Below are 14163 nucleotides of genomic sequence, written 5' to 3' on the forward strand. Positions count from 1 at the left end.
CAAAAACCGACCACAACTGCAAAGTTTCGTTCGAATCGACGAAGTTCATATTTTACGTTCGGCCGATTTCTCATGGAAACCCTCGCATTCAGCTTAGAGTCTCACACGAGGTTACAATGCTTCAAGGATAAACTTGAATGTCCGTAAAACGCAGGGTAATAGACCTCCCTTCACTTTTGGTCATGTCCATCATCGCATCGCAGCGCAAGTAAACTTAACTGATCTCCGAACATACTTGAGAGGTGCTTTGGTTTCGAGTGGTTCCGTTTAGGTGCCAGAAATGACGAATAATTGCGCGTAGATGAAAGATTGGTTGGATAGGGATTAGTTAAATTGAATAGAATGACGAATCGGTGGACAGCTTGTAGTGTAATAGATGCAGAAATTGCATTAGTAGGAACCGTGATAGAATTATTTGGAAAAACTCGGAAGGAAAATGTCAATGTGTTTGCATAACCAAATATTCATAAATCTAATTCTATGAACTATGTCGTGATCAAAGCTCAATACTTATTACCACGGTTGTGCAATTGTCTTTCTAGCTAAAGCGAATGTTATTTTTAAGAGGCGAAACATTCCGCATAATTCTAAATGGACAACCATTATGCTAGCTAATTTGCCTACCCCGGAAACGGGATATTTGCTCGCAAAACTAATATCAATACCGGTGCTATTAACTGCAGTTCAAAGACACTAGTGGAACGTTCACCACGCCACTCGGCGAAAGATCAGTGCTAAATATAACAAACAACGATTTTACAAGTAATTGCCCATCGGAGCTAATAAATGAACGCTGACTGAGAAATTATGCGCCAAACTGTTGTTGAACAAGGGAAAAACAGCCAATAACAAACGCACAAACGGAAAAACGACGGTGGAAAAAAATACGGAGGCAACAGAAAAACAATAATTATTGACCTTCCCGAGCATCATTATTTATAAATTTTTCACATCTCAAAGCGTTCGCTATTCCAACTCCACACCTTTCCTCGCTGTACAGTTGCATAAAATGGACGCCTACAGCGGAATGATAGGTCGAAGAGCTTACCAGTTTGTTTTAGCTACCTTCGAGCAGAAGCTGCAAACGATTCCACTTTCATCAGTGTTGTTATTTTTTAAATACCAACCGCATTCATTTGAAATGTTTTCATTTTCGTTTTGTAAACGGACGAATTTCTTGTTCTCTCTTCGTTCACTGTTTGGATGCCAGGAAGATCCGCTTGCAGGGATCGTTCCGTGACTTGCTTATTGGCGTGTTTACCTAGGGCTCTTCTGGTGCTGGTTTTAAATTATTTAATCGTCAATTGAAATATTACTATTATTTCCATTGATTAATTGAATATCATTGATCGTGGCGGCGATCGCGCCTCTTGTGCTCCGCTGCAGTTCACCTTGCGATCCAATTCGGTCCGATTCGATCCGATCGGGAGCAATTTAAATTCATTTAGCTCTAGCTTTTGCGGTCCATCCTTTGCGCGTCGACCAGAATCAGGTAGGTGGGTACCTAACTACCTACCATCCGGCGGGATGTGCGATTTCTCAGAACGTACTGCAACTCAAGCTGGGCCGGTTCATGTCGGCATAGGCATGAGCAGTGAACTGCATTAATTAATTATTTGTCGTGCATTAACAGTGACCATTTACAAATTGGTTGTTGTTCGCAGGGAGTAGTTTGTACCAGAGCGGTGTTTATTTGTACAGTACAGCGAAATTTGTTACATACGACATCCTTCATTGGACAGTCAAGTGGTACGAGATGTAAAATGTTTACTTAACCATTTCATGTCCATGTTGCGAAATGAATTTATATGTTAAATATTTTTATTGGAATTTCCGAATATATTTCCAGTTCTGGCGAAGTTCATTGTCAATCATTTCCGGGTAAATTATCTCTTCATTCACAAAAAGGTCTCTCCCACTACTCTACGGTCAATGCATGTAATGACATGTGCGATCGATAGGTGATTTTCCAATCAACTGCTGTATTGCAATTCGTGGTTCATAAGCCCATTACATTCGCCTGTAATTGGGTCGCTCGTGTCAATCGTCGCTCTTGTTATTATACCTTCAGAAGCGATATTGAACAGCAGACCATAGAGTCCATCGCCGTGCGGAAGTTCAAGGGGTCAAAGTTCTAAAGATCATGGTATACATACCTTTTGTTTTACCTTGGCTGGGTGGATTGATGTTGTTCTCAACGAAATCTATACCCTTTTTCCGTCAGCCAGTTGAAAATTGCTGCTGTAGTGCACCATCGCTAAATTCCGCTAAAACAGTGCAAAGTGGGTAAAAAGCGGCCCCAAGAAGAACTTGATTAATTGTCGCCAGATTCCTATCATAATTTGTGTATCGAAAATTACAGAATTTGATAAAAAAAAATCAAACGCAACTGGTTTGATTCACTGCACCGATGACAAATCACCAACCAGAACAACAGCAACATCGCTGTTTCCCTCATACCTCATACTCCGGATACTCAAACCCCCGTAACATCGGCCACAGATGCGTGACGTAGAGCAAATCAGTTGCATTTGATTTCTAATCAAATTCCAGAACTTTTGACGTATAAATTATTATGCTTAGTAAGTCTGTGCAAGGTACACTAGGCTATATTTCTCCTTAGTGGAGAAACATTTAGGTAAGAACTAATCTTTCACCACTAGGGAGAAAATCGTTTATAACCACCTTTGTGTGTTAAGGGCACAAAACCTATAACTAAATCAGTTATGGAATTTCCCACACTAACTCAGTGACAGGACTTAGCTAGCACCGGATTAACGTTAGCTTCAAAAGTCTGGGGATCGCTTTTTACCTAATACCGGGAATACTACGGGTACTCAAATTCAGGTAAGTCCTGCCACAGAAGCGTGCAGCGGATCAAATTAGTTGCGTTTGATTTCTAATCAAATTTCGCATTTTTTATATGTAAAATATGATAGGAATTCGGCGGCACTTAAGCTTTTTGCATAATGCCGGGAATAAACCGGGTACTCAAAACCCCTTAACTCCGGCCACAGATGCGTGCAGTGAACCCAACTAGTTGCGTTTGGTGACTAATCGAATTCCGCTGCTTTTGATATATAAATTATGATAGGCATCCTTTTCGCAAAGCTTTACTCTCGCTTTTTGCCCACAGTGCAGTGCATACTTAATTTTTCTGCCGATTTTCGATATTTTTTCTAACTTTTGCTCGGCAAATTCATTTTTCAATTAGATCTCAGTTAAAGCTACAATTGTTTATTGAGATTCGGAAAATATTTCGCTGAAAATTAGTAAAGTGTCATCTACATTCCGAGATATTAGTATAAACATTTGCCGATTTTTTTAGGGGAAACTTTGCCACTGCGACCACTATTCAGGTTATCTTTTGTGGCTGCCCCTGTTTGCTCTACATGTTACAAATTGACTGAATCCAATGTAGTTGGAAGTAAGTTGTTTGTTTGTCCACATGTGTCGTCCCAACCGGGTAATACATTATTAATGTAGCTGAGGATCCGTTTGAGACAGGTATGCCTTACCTCGTGAGGCGTCATAAGATGCCTTCCGAAGTATCGCTCCCTTCGAAGAAATAGTACTGCACAATGGCAGAGAATGTGCTCCGAGCTCTCGGGCTCGTAGTTACAGAATCAACAAATGTAATCTTGACTTTTACCATTTTTTTCAGATGATACTTAGCAGGACAATGTCCCGTCAATAAACCTGTGATTATACGACAAATGAATATAATTATTTCAAGATTTTCCTCGTCAATTGGGTTTTTTCGAAATTTAAGCTTTTTATACCAAAATGTTTATGCGTCGAGATTTTTCTGAAACTTAAAAGGTTTTGTACTCTGTATACCGAATACTGACCAACGACTTGCAGTCGAATTTTTTGGCAAATTCATTGAAGCGGCGGCACATTGCTCTCTATCACAGCCGCTATGAAATCAAACCCACTACAGCTATGGAAGCCATGCTTCATCTACCTTGATTGCACAAATATGTTATGGGGGATGGCTTTGATGGGGCTTTAACCTGTGTATAATAAAGGAACTCAAAATAAACCCTGTCTTGACTACAGTTCAAGATAAAATGGATGCTAAACCTAACTTCGATATCTCATATGAGGTCCACATAGTGAATCGGCTGATATGGGATCTAGTGGGTCCCATACTGCCTCAAGGCACACTATCATTCTATACGGATAGTTTCAAAATGGGTGAGCTGACTGGCTCGGGAGTCTACGGACCAAGAATTAAAGAAGCGATATCAATGGGAAAGTGGCCTACGGTTTTCCAGGCAGAGGTATATGCAATATACACCTGCTCGGAGGTCTGTAGGAAACGAAACTACAGACATGCAAAAATCGCAATCTTTTCGGACAGCCAAGCAGCACTGTTGGAATTAAGCGAGCATAATTCCAACAGTGCTGCTTGGCTGTCCGAAAGGATTGCGATTAAATGTGAGTCAAAGATGGTTTGGGAGTGCATCGCCTCTTTACAACAACTGGCAACTCGGAATAAAGTAATGATATTCTGGAATAGATGTCAACGAAGTGGCCGATGAATTAGCCAGGCGTGATTCATCAAACATGTTTGTAGGACCAGAAAGATTTCTAGGTACATCTACCTGTGTCATCAAACAAGAAGTTTCGGCTTGGGCAAGACAACAACAACTACTGGCGTAACGTAGAAGGCGCTCGACAAGCTAAGAAATTCATACATCAAGATACAACGAGAGCCAAAAAACTAATGGATTTAAAATGAAAAGTTGTACATACAGAAATACAGATCCAGATCCTCATTTCGATTATTACGACGATCACGCCGTGAGAATTATCTAATTACTTATTTTGCATTTAGTTTATAATTTATTGCGACATCTTCAACTCCTTTGCAATTCCTTCACTGCGACGAATTCCACGCCAAATTGGTGTACGAACGTATAAATGATATGAGCTTATGCCGCTGCAGTAATGTCCTGGCAGGTGGTGCACTTGAGTTCCAATCACTTTTTCAAACGAGTTTTTCTTACCACAGACCAACCAATCGTGCATATTGTTCTGCGCTCTGCTTTACTACATAAATATCACTGCCTTCCTCCAAATACATCGTGTTCACGTCTGAACCCATTCCACAACCGAATCTATACCGCATCCGTTCCAGAATGATTTACGAGTACCAAAATGCATTATTTAACAAAAATCAGAAGCGAGAGTAAAGCTTTACGTAAAAAATCATTGAATTATCATGAATAATTGATTGCAGTGAGCATAAATTACGCAACGCATTTGAAACCGTAGTGATCAATCGCTCAGGCAAGCTGCTACAAATGTGCCATTAGGCGACAAAAAGGAGCAGTTGTTAAACAAAAACTGAATATTTAAACTCTTTTGACGAGGTATCATGTTAAGAAAACTCAACTTTGATTAAATCTTTGCATCAGTAGGAAGGAAAATACTTGAAATTCATTCAATGCAGGCACGCGTAAGGTCAGCACGATCTAAAAAAATGCCAGCTATTTTTCAATGTTACGCTTGTCGGTATGTTGCTTGGAAAATCTTCAATTATAATCGAAACTTTTATATCTTTAATTAATCAGTGTTGGTTCACTTTGTGGCTGGGTGACAGATAGCAGAGTGCGGCTTAAACCATTCGCCAGATTCTGTTAACGGTTGTTCAACTAACTGATCCGACAATAAACGTTGGGAGTATTTTCAGTTTGATTTAGTAAGCATAAACGTGACTTTGCGGATATAGTCAACCAACTTCCAGCAGATATGCCAATAGAGCGGATATTTCTCCGACAAATTGCTAATTGCTAATTAAAATGTAAGTGGTAAAAGCATTCCTTGAATGGAACGTAGCCAGAGGGAAGTGACTAGGAGGCTAAGGCCGCTCCCCATTTTTTTCCAATTTTTTGCTAAAAATAACATACGCGACACAAACATATCTCTCGTGAATGCGCTAGAGAGATAAATAGAGCTAGTGAGCTAGTGATTGTAACAGAGCAAAACAGATAAAAATCGGGTAAAGACGCATCAACAGACAACTGCGGAAAGCGACTAAAATGTTACGACTGGTTGCATCATTAATTTAGTATGTGGCAGCCAACTCGACCATGCACATCTTTAAGTGACTAGTGAGAACATGGCCCTAGATATATGTTCGTTATGGAGAGAGATAATCAGAAGTAAAAAAGAGGAAAAACAATCAATGGAAATCCATCCAAAAGCAACTCATTCATTAATTCCATTCACTCAATATAAGTGCTTTCGAAATGCGGTCTGATCCTTTCTCCCAATTCAAATAAAACGGCATTTTCGAAAGCACCTTCATCATTGCAATTCGTTCGGCTTTTGTGCGTTAGGTGCATCAACTTTTAGGGACAGGGCAATTTATCATAAATCAATGATAGTGAAAACTCCTGCCTAATGAAATTTTTTTCATACATCCAGACATTTACGCCACCGAGTTGTCGCTTTTCAATAAAGCGTTTCAATAACATACATACCGTATTCGATTATCCGTAGTCTCAATTATCCGTATTCTCGATTATCCGTAACTCGATTATCTGTAGAAAATGATTCGATTATCCGTAGTCCGAAGAAATTGTTTCAATTTTCCGCATATTATGTTTTCTAAAGCTACATTACACGTCTATTATTGTAATTGATACTGTTGGATTTATGTCGAAGGAACAAGGATTTTCCGTGATTTTAACTCCTTTTATTTGATGCGGAAGGATTAAAAACTTCCTAAAATTCATACAAATTCAGTTTCATTTATGTTAGGTTATGTTCACAATTACTTACGTTTAGTTTCCCTTATTCCCTTCACCTTTTTCACTTCTATCCAACTTATTCTTTTACTTCACGCTATAATAGTTAATAAGCAAATTCATTATGCTCTCCGCAGTTAAATCATCTCAGATCTTATGTAGGCCACACTTAATATCACCTACGGTTCACATAACCTTCTACTCTCTCGGTAATCAGTAGTTAATCGTAATGCCTATACAAATTTTAATATTTGCAACGAGTGATTTTATATAAAGTAAATATATCTATACCTCTAATAGATTCCGCTATTTTGTAGTTAATTTAATTAGCTTTAAGTAACCTTAAGGGCAACAAGATGTGGAACAGACCAACACGTTGTCTTCTCTTTTTCGTCTGTCCTTGCTGTCATGCATACGGGCTCGTGGTGACGGTTCTGCCTGTCAGTTAGGTATCGTGAGGCGCGCCGACCAAGGGGTCGCAACACTCCCCTCCGGGTACGCCAATTCCGTGGCTTACTGCTATCTCGCGCCGAACGTCCAGGACCGCCAATTTAACCACCGGTCGCTCGTAGATTCCGGTTGATGTTTGCACCGCTGCTGATCTTATCTGACCATCTCTGCTTTTGTTTACCGATATGATTCGTCCCTTTGGCCAGCAATTACGAGGAAGTAGAGGATCTGCTATAATTACTATATCGTTGATCCCTAACGGTTTGACATTCCTAAACCATTTTGTGCGTTTCGAAATGTCAGGTAAGTAGTCGTGAAGCCAACGCTTCCAGAACAAATTGGCTTCACGTTGAGAGGTACGCCATGATCGTTTTAGCACTACAGCACTGTCGTCGAGAAGGCTTAATGGCTTCAGTCCACTGGAGGAGCCCAGTAGAAAGTGATTTGGGGTTAGAACTGCAGCTTCCGGATCGTCTAATGGAACATGTGTTAGTGGGCGAGATTTTATCGTATTTTCAATTTCAACTAGGAGATTGCGAAGTACTTCGTCGGTTAGGTTTCGCTCAGGTCTGATTGCACTTAAGTTTCTTTTCACCGACTGCACCAACCTCTCCCAGCATCCTCTCATGTGAGGCGATGCAGGGGGAATAAACGTCCATTCTGTTTGAGGGCTTACAATTTCGCTAATCATTTTATCTTGTTCCAACTCTTTTAAAGCGGCTGCTAGTTCCTTGCTAGTGGCTGTGAAGTTCGTGCCACGGTCGCTATAGATTTGATTAGGGACACCTCTTCTTGCCATAAAATTTCTAAGTGCCATTACGCATGAATCGGCATTTAGAGTGTAGGCAATTTCCAGGTGAATCGCTCGTACTGTCATGCATGTAATTAGTACACCCCATCGTTTCTCTGTTCTGCGTCCTACGATGACTGATAGAGGACCAAAATAGTCCAACCCGACATAGGAAAATGGTTTAGTAAATGCAGCCAGACGGGCTGCGGGGAGATCTGCCATTGGCGGTGCTCGTGGAATTGCTGTTCGGTTTTTACATTGTTGACATTGTGCTCGTATTTTTCTATATAGCACGCGCAATTTAGGGATGAAATACGTCTGCCTTACCTCATTTAGGACTGTTTCGTGGTTTTGATGGTGGTATCGTTCGTGATAATCATGTACAATAAGTCTCGTAACATGGTGATTCTGCGGAAGAATAATTGGATTTCTAGCGTCGGTGGATGCATATTCGCACAAGTTGGTTCTACCGCGTCTGCGAATTATTCCTAGATTGTCGATGAACGGGTTTTCGCAAAAAATCGAACTGGATTCCTGAAGACTATCGGCACCTGCCTTGGTATTTTCAGGTGCATGTAATTCACGAGAAAATGATTCCCGTTGTGCTAGTTTTATCAGATATGTTACTGCCTGGCTGAGTTCGCCTTTAGATAGGAGCCCTATAGCACGATGCATGCCGGTTAATTTGCAGCGTACATTAATCACGAACCTCCTCACAAACGCTACAACCCTTAACAAGCGCTTCCATCTAGAAAAGTTAACAACCTCTATAACTGGACCAGTATTCACTGTGTGATGAAGTAGATTGGGCCGGAGTTCCTCGTATGTGGAATACTTTGTTGCAGACTCTGTGGGCCAGCGTTCAGACGATTGTCTCAGAAATTCGGGACTATTAAGCCATCTGCTGTCGTTTGCAACATTCGGACGTCGTTGCCACTTTGTAGCTTCATCAGCGACATTATCTTTTGTTGGCAGCCATCGCCAGCTATTTATGTTAGTGGTTTCAAGAATTTCGCTAACTCTGAACGCGACAAACTGGGTATATCGGCGATGGTCTGACCGAATCCAAGAAATAACATTGCTAGAATCGGTCCAAAATACATGTTGTTCTATTTTCAAGGAAAGCGATTTCGTGACGGTATCTGCCAATCTGGTTCCGATTACCGCTGCCTGTAGTTCTAGTCGGGGTATGGAAAGAAATTTGAGTGGCGCAACGCGCGATTTAGCTGCAACGATAGAGCACTCTATATTGTCCCCTTGCTGAAAACGTAGGTACACGACGCAACCGTATCCTGTCTCGCTAGCATCGACGAATGTGTGCATTTGGATTGTAGTTGCTGTTCCCAAGGTCGTTATAGTTCTTTAGCAACGGGGAATTCTTAGATTTTGCACCTCTGGAAAAATCACTAGCCACTGTTCCCACTTATCGTAAAGAACTTCCGGTATTTGATCATCCCAACCAATTTGTGACCGCCATACCTCTTGAGGAATTATTTTCAGGCAGATCAATACATTTGATATAAGTCCAAGAGGGTCGAATATCGACATAAGTATTCGAAGAATTTCTCTCTTAGTCGGTTTTCTTTCCCCTAGGAGCAGTTCTTCGTTGTGCTTTGATGACAGTTTATAAGTGAAGCAATCAGTTACCGTACACCACCACATCCCTAGCACTTTCTCAGTAGCCATCTGAGCTCCGATATTGAGACTTTTTTCCTCCGTTGTTGTCCCTTGCATGGATTTCAGTACGGCAGGAGAATTTGAAATCCAATTGCGCATTTCAAATCCCGCTTGAGCGTGAACATATCGCACTTCCTGTGCTAATTGAATAGCTTCAGATTCAGTCTCCACACTGACTAACATGTCATCCACGTAGTGGTCGTATATAATTGCATTTGCTGCTCTGGGAAATTGGACTGAATGGTTTTTTGCATTCAAGTTTTTTACATGTTGCGCGCAGCTCGGGGAGCAGCTTGCGCCGAACGTCATCACCTGCATCACATACACGCTAGGTTCGTCATCCGTTGCTTTCTCCCTCCAAAGGAATCTCTGGCAGTTCTGGTCGTGCTTAGGGATCATGACTTGATGAAACATTTCGGCGATATCGCCGCAAACCGCTACCCGATTCTCTCTAAACCTATAGAGGACAGAACTGAGCGCCGTCAGCTGGTTCGGGCCTTTCAGGAGCAGAGAATTTAATGAGACGCCATGTACAGTTGCTGCGGCGTCCCAAACTATTCTCATCTTGCCGGGTTTGTTCGGATTGAAAACTGGGAATATGGGCAAGTACCATATACGCTGATTGGTTTGTTTCAAATCAGCTTCTGTGAGCTTTCGGATGTAACCCTTTTTGAGATAATCGTCGATCCTTGTTCGCATTGTATCTGCTAGTTCCGGTTGATTTTTTAATTTCGTCTCTAGGCAGCGGAATCGGTGTAATGCGAGGGGTTTGCTATTCGGTAGACGTACGTCGTCGTATCTCCACAAGAGACCGGCCTCGTAGTGGCCGTTAGCGGTCTTAGTGACAGACTGTAGGAGTCGCTGAGAACGTATGTTGTCTTGAGACACAATGATTTTATCTGGTTTTATTATTCCGAGGCTTTCGATAGAAAAGTAGTCTTGCACCGATTGCTGTAGCATATCGTCAGTATGTTTACTGCATGCACTATGATGCCCAACAAATTCTTCTTCTGTATTTAAGCCACCGTGAACTATCCAGCCAAGCCGGGTTTTTGTTGCAATTGGCTCATGAAGTTTACCTTCCCTTCCTTTCATGGCATATCCGAGGTTTGCATTATCGATGCCGATAAGAATTTTGGGTTGTATGTTTTTGTACGACTCTGCCGGTATTCCTCGCAGGTGTTCAAATCGATTGACCAGTTCTTCAAGAATGAGTGACTGGTGGAACAGCCCAAGATTTGCAACCATGCGTACTCCTCGAAGACAGTACCTATTGTGGCAATTTGCAGTTCCTGATACCTCCAAGTCTAGCGTCATTGACTCTTCCTCCAGTCTGCATTTATCGCTCGTCCATTTCAGTAGTAGTGGGTCTGTTTTCCCAACCAGATTCAGCTCCTTCGCAAGTGCAGCATCCATTAAGGTTAACTTGGATCCATCATCCAGAAATGCATACGTTCGTACCTTCTTCTCGCGACCGTATAATATTACAGGTACAACACGAAACAGCGTATTATAAGTATGATTGTGGTGTGTGTTGCAGTCGTGCATCGTGGAAGTAGCACCTCGTGCATTACTGATTTCGCTAGGTTCATCAGCAGTAGATTCTTCACGGTGGCTGTCGTGCAAATGTGGATGATGTTTGAAGGTACATCCATTTTTGCCGCATATTCGTTGAGATCTGCATATTCCCCTATGCTTCTTCAAGCACTTTCTACAAAGTCCGAATTCTTTCACGGCAGCCCAGCGGGAGTTATAGCTGAGTTCAGCGAATCGTTTGCATTTTTCAATGATTGAGCAGCTCCCTTTGCAGATAACGCACTTGGTAGCTGACTCCGTCTGATGAACGTGAGTAAAGCCATGTCAAGTGATCCTCGAATTTTTCGCAAAATCACCGATCTTCATGAGGTATAATTTATTGTATTGGGATTATGGTGATTAGCTTTTGGTATAAATATTTCGTTACAATTTCTTTTTTTCTTTAAGATATTAACCCTTAAACTTTATTGCATGATAAAATTGAAAATTTTATATCTCGAAAACTACTGAAGATAATTCAATGAATTTTTGCACACTTATGGAATGATATTTGCACTATCTTATAAAAATATTACTGCTTTATAATTGTGTAAATAACGGTACTTTGCATCTATTTAAAATTTTTAATTGTATTTTTTCTTGTGTTCTTCATGCTAAAAAAATTCAAAACTAATGTCAAATTATGCGAAAATCTTTCACCTTCAATAATCTGTATTGATATTTTTTCATTTTTGTTCCTATCGAGAGTTATAGAGGATTTTGTAACTGTGCGCTGTTTCAACGCACGGCCCACTTTGATGCAGCCCGCGAGAACGTACATGTCGGCAACGCCGCACGTCGCAACGTCCTAATGCGCATCTCTTTGAAGCAGCGTATCTCATGTTCAAAATTGGCATCTCTGAGATTAAAGCAAAAAGACAAGCTTTTCTTTATGGATAATTGAAAATGATGTTTTCTGAGTAATTTGCATGCTCTTTAGCGTTATTATATTGTTCAAGAGTTATTTAAGTTTCTGTCACTCAATACCTCGGACAAATGCGCTCGGTTGTTGCCAGCCGATGAGCAAAGTTGAGCAGTGGGCATGTTTTAATCTGCGTTGGCATATTTTTGGCAAATTGACATACTTCACCACGTTTTATTTACAGTTGGTTCTGTCTAAGAGGTAGCACGGTATATTGTGAATCTGCGAGTGCGAGTGAGAAAATGTTTTGACGTTTGTTTTTGTTTCGATCGCACTTAGGTGTTTCCCATATAGAGAGAACTCGACGAAATGCTATATTATCTCAAGATATACAATATTTGCTCAAAAAACATTCGATTGATTTATGTTATAAATATCGGTCGATCACACGAATGATGTATTCCGTTAAAAAAATTGCGTAAATATGTTCGTCGTATCTTGTTTTTATGGCATCCATGTGGAGTGATAAATTTAAAAATTATATTGGTCAACACATGTGTAGCATATGTCGTAATGGGCGCAAAAATACAACGAAAATAAATATGAACATGAACAAAACACAATTTTCCTTAAATTTTCAATTTTACATCCCGTGTTTATAGTAATGGGTTCCTCTATAACGCGTTTACAATATAGGAAAATTTACACGTTTAATTTTTCTTCTTATAGTGTTTCCCAAAGTAATGAAACTGGAATATTCGATGACTCAACAGGTACATGCGGAAAACTGTAACGATGATTTTGAAATAAAGAACGTTGATGATTAATTGAAATTCGACAAAAGTATCTTACCAGAACTTGGAGAACCACCAATCAACAGAATTAACAGAAGCAATAGTGATAAAAAACCCCAACATCGATGCGATTGAACAACAGATTTTATTTAAACTTTTTTCAAAAGACACATAGTTGTTCACTCGGAGAAAATAAAAACGTGAAATAAAATGCTGTTGGCATAAGATTTTCCACTTTCATATAGTAATGTTGTAGACTAAAAAAGAATTTGGATATAACGTAGATGTACTTTGACTAACAAAAGTGTTTTTAAAGATGTTAATTGTTAGTAGCGTTAAATTAAAATAATAAAAAATATATTAAACAATTATAATTTTTGTTGTGCACTTCAGTCAAAAAATTTAACGCATCTCAAAATATCCGGAAAAAATCACCTTCGATAATTCGTATTGAAAAGTTTGCCCTTTTGCGCTAATCGAGAGATATGGTTTCTTTTAGTCATGCGATGCGCACTTCCCACGCGATGCGCTTTCTCACTACGTCATATTGGCAACGTGCGACGTTGCCAATATGAACGTTCACGCGGGCTGCATCAAAGTGGGCCGTGCGTTGAAACAGCGCACTGTTACAAAATCCTCCATAACTCTCGATAGGAACAAAAATGAAAAATTATCAATACAGATTATTGAAGGTGAAAGATTGCCGCATAACTTAACATACGTTTTGAAAAATTTTAGCGTGAAGAACACAAGAAAAAATACAATTGAAAATTTTAAATAGATGCAAAGTACCGTTATTCACACAATAATAAAGTTAAAATATTTTTATAAGATAGTGCAAATATCATTCCATAAGTGTGCAAAAATTCATTGAATTATCTTCAGTAGTTTTTGATATATAAAATTTTCAATTTTATCATGCAATAAAGTTTAAGGGTTAATATCTTAAAGAAAAAAAGGAATTTTAACGAAATATTTATACCAAAAGCTATTCACCATAATCCCTATACAATAAAATATACCTCATGAAGATCGGTGATTTTGCGAAAAATTCGAGGATCACTTGACATGGCTTTACTCACGTGGATTTGTGACATTGTGTCTTCTTCTTCTTCTTGCAGTGAATGAACGTTAAAGAACGCCGGACCATTCCTATTTCCTTTGAGGGGCTTTGGTGCGATGATATTGATTGGTGCTATCGGGGATATTGTTTCCGCCAGCTCATATAGCCAGGCTGCAAAGGAAGAAAGGTTT

At 40.0% G+C, this 14163-nt stretch overlaps 1 protein-coding gene and 1 long non-coding RNA gene across 5 annotated transcripts in view; one reads left to right on the plus strand and one right to left on the minus strand.

Annotated features, from left to right (window-relative positions):
* The window catches only part of LOC131682649 (protein outspread), a 641520-nt gene that overhangs the window by 489292 nt on the left and 138065 nt on the right, over window positions 1-14163 (plus strand). The gene's annotated exons all lie outside the window — the stretch shown is intronic.
* Window positions 6551-7174, minus strand: LOC131682661 (uncharacterized). Its single transcript, XR_009304120.1, has 3 exons — window positions 7053-7174; window positions 6796-6994; window positions 6551-6738 (listed from the first exon to the last, which is right to left on the minus strand). It is a non-coding gene; the product is annotated as an uncharacterized LOC131682661 (long non-coding RNA).

The sequence above is a fragment of the Topomyia yanbarensis genome, chromosome 2, assembly GCF_030247195.1.
Source record: "Topomyia yanbarensis strain Yona2022 chromosome 2, ASM3024719v1, whole genome shotgun sequence".
NCBI lineage: Eukaryota > Metazoa > Arthropoda > Insecta > Diptera > Culicidae > Topomyia > Topomyia yanbarensis.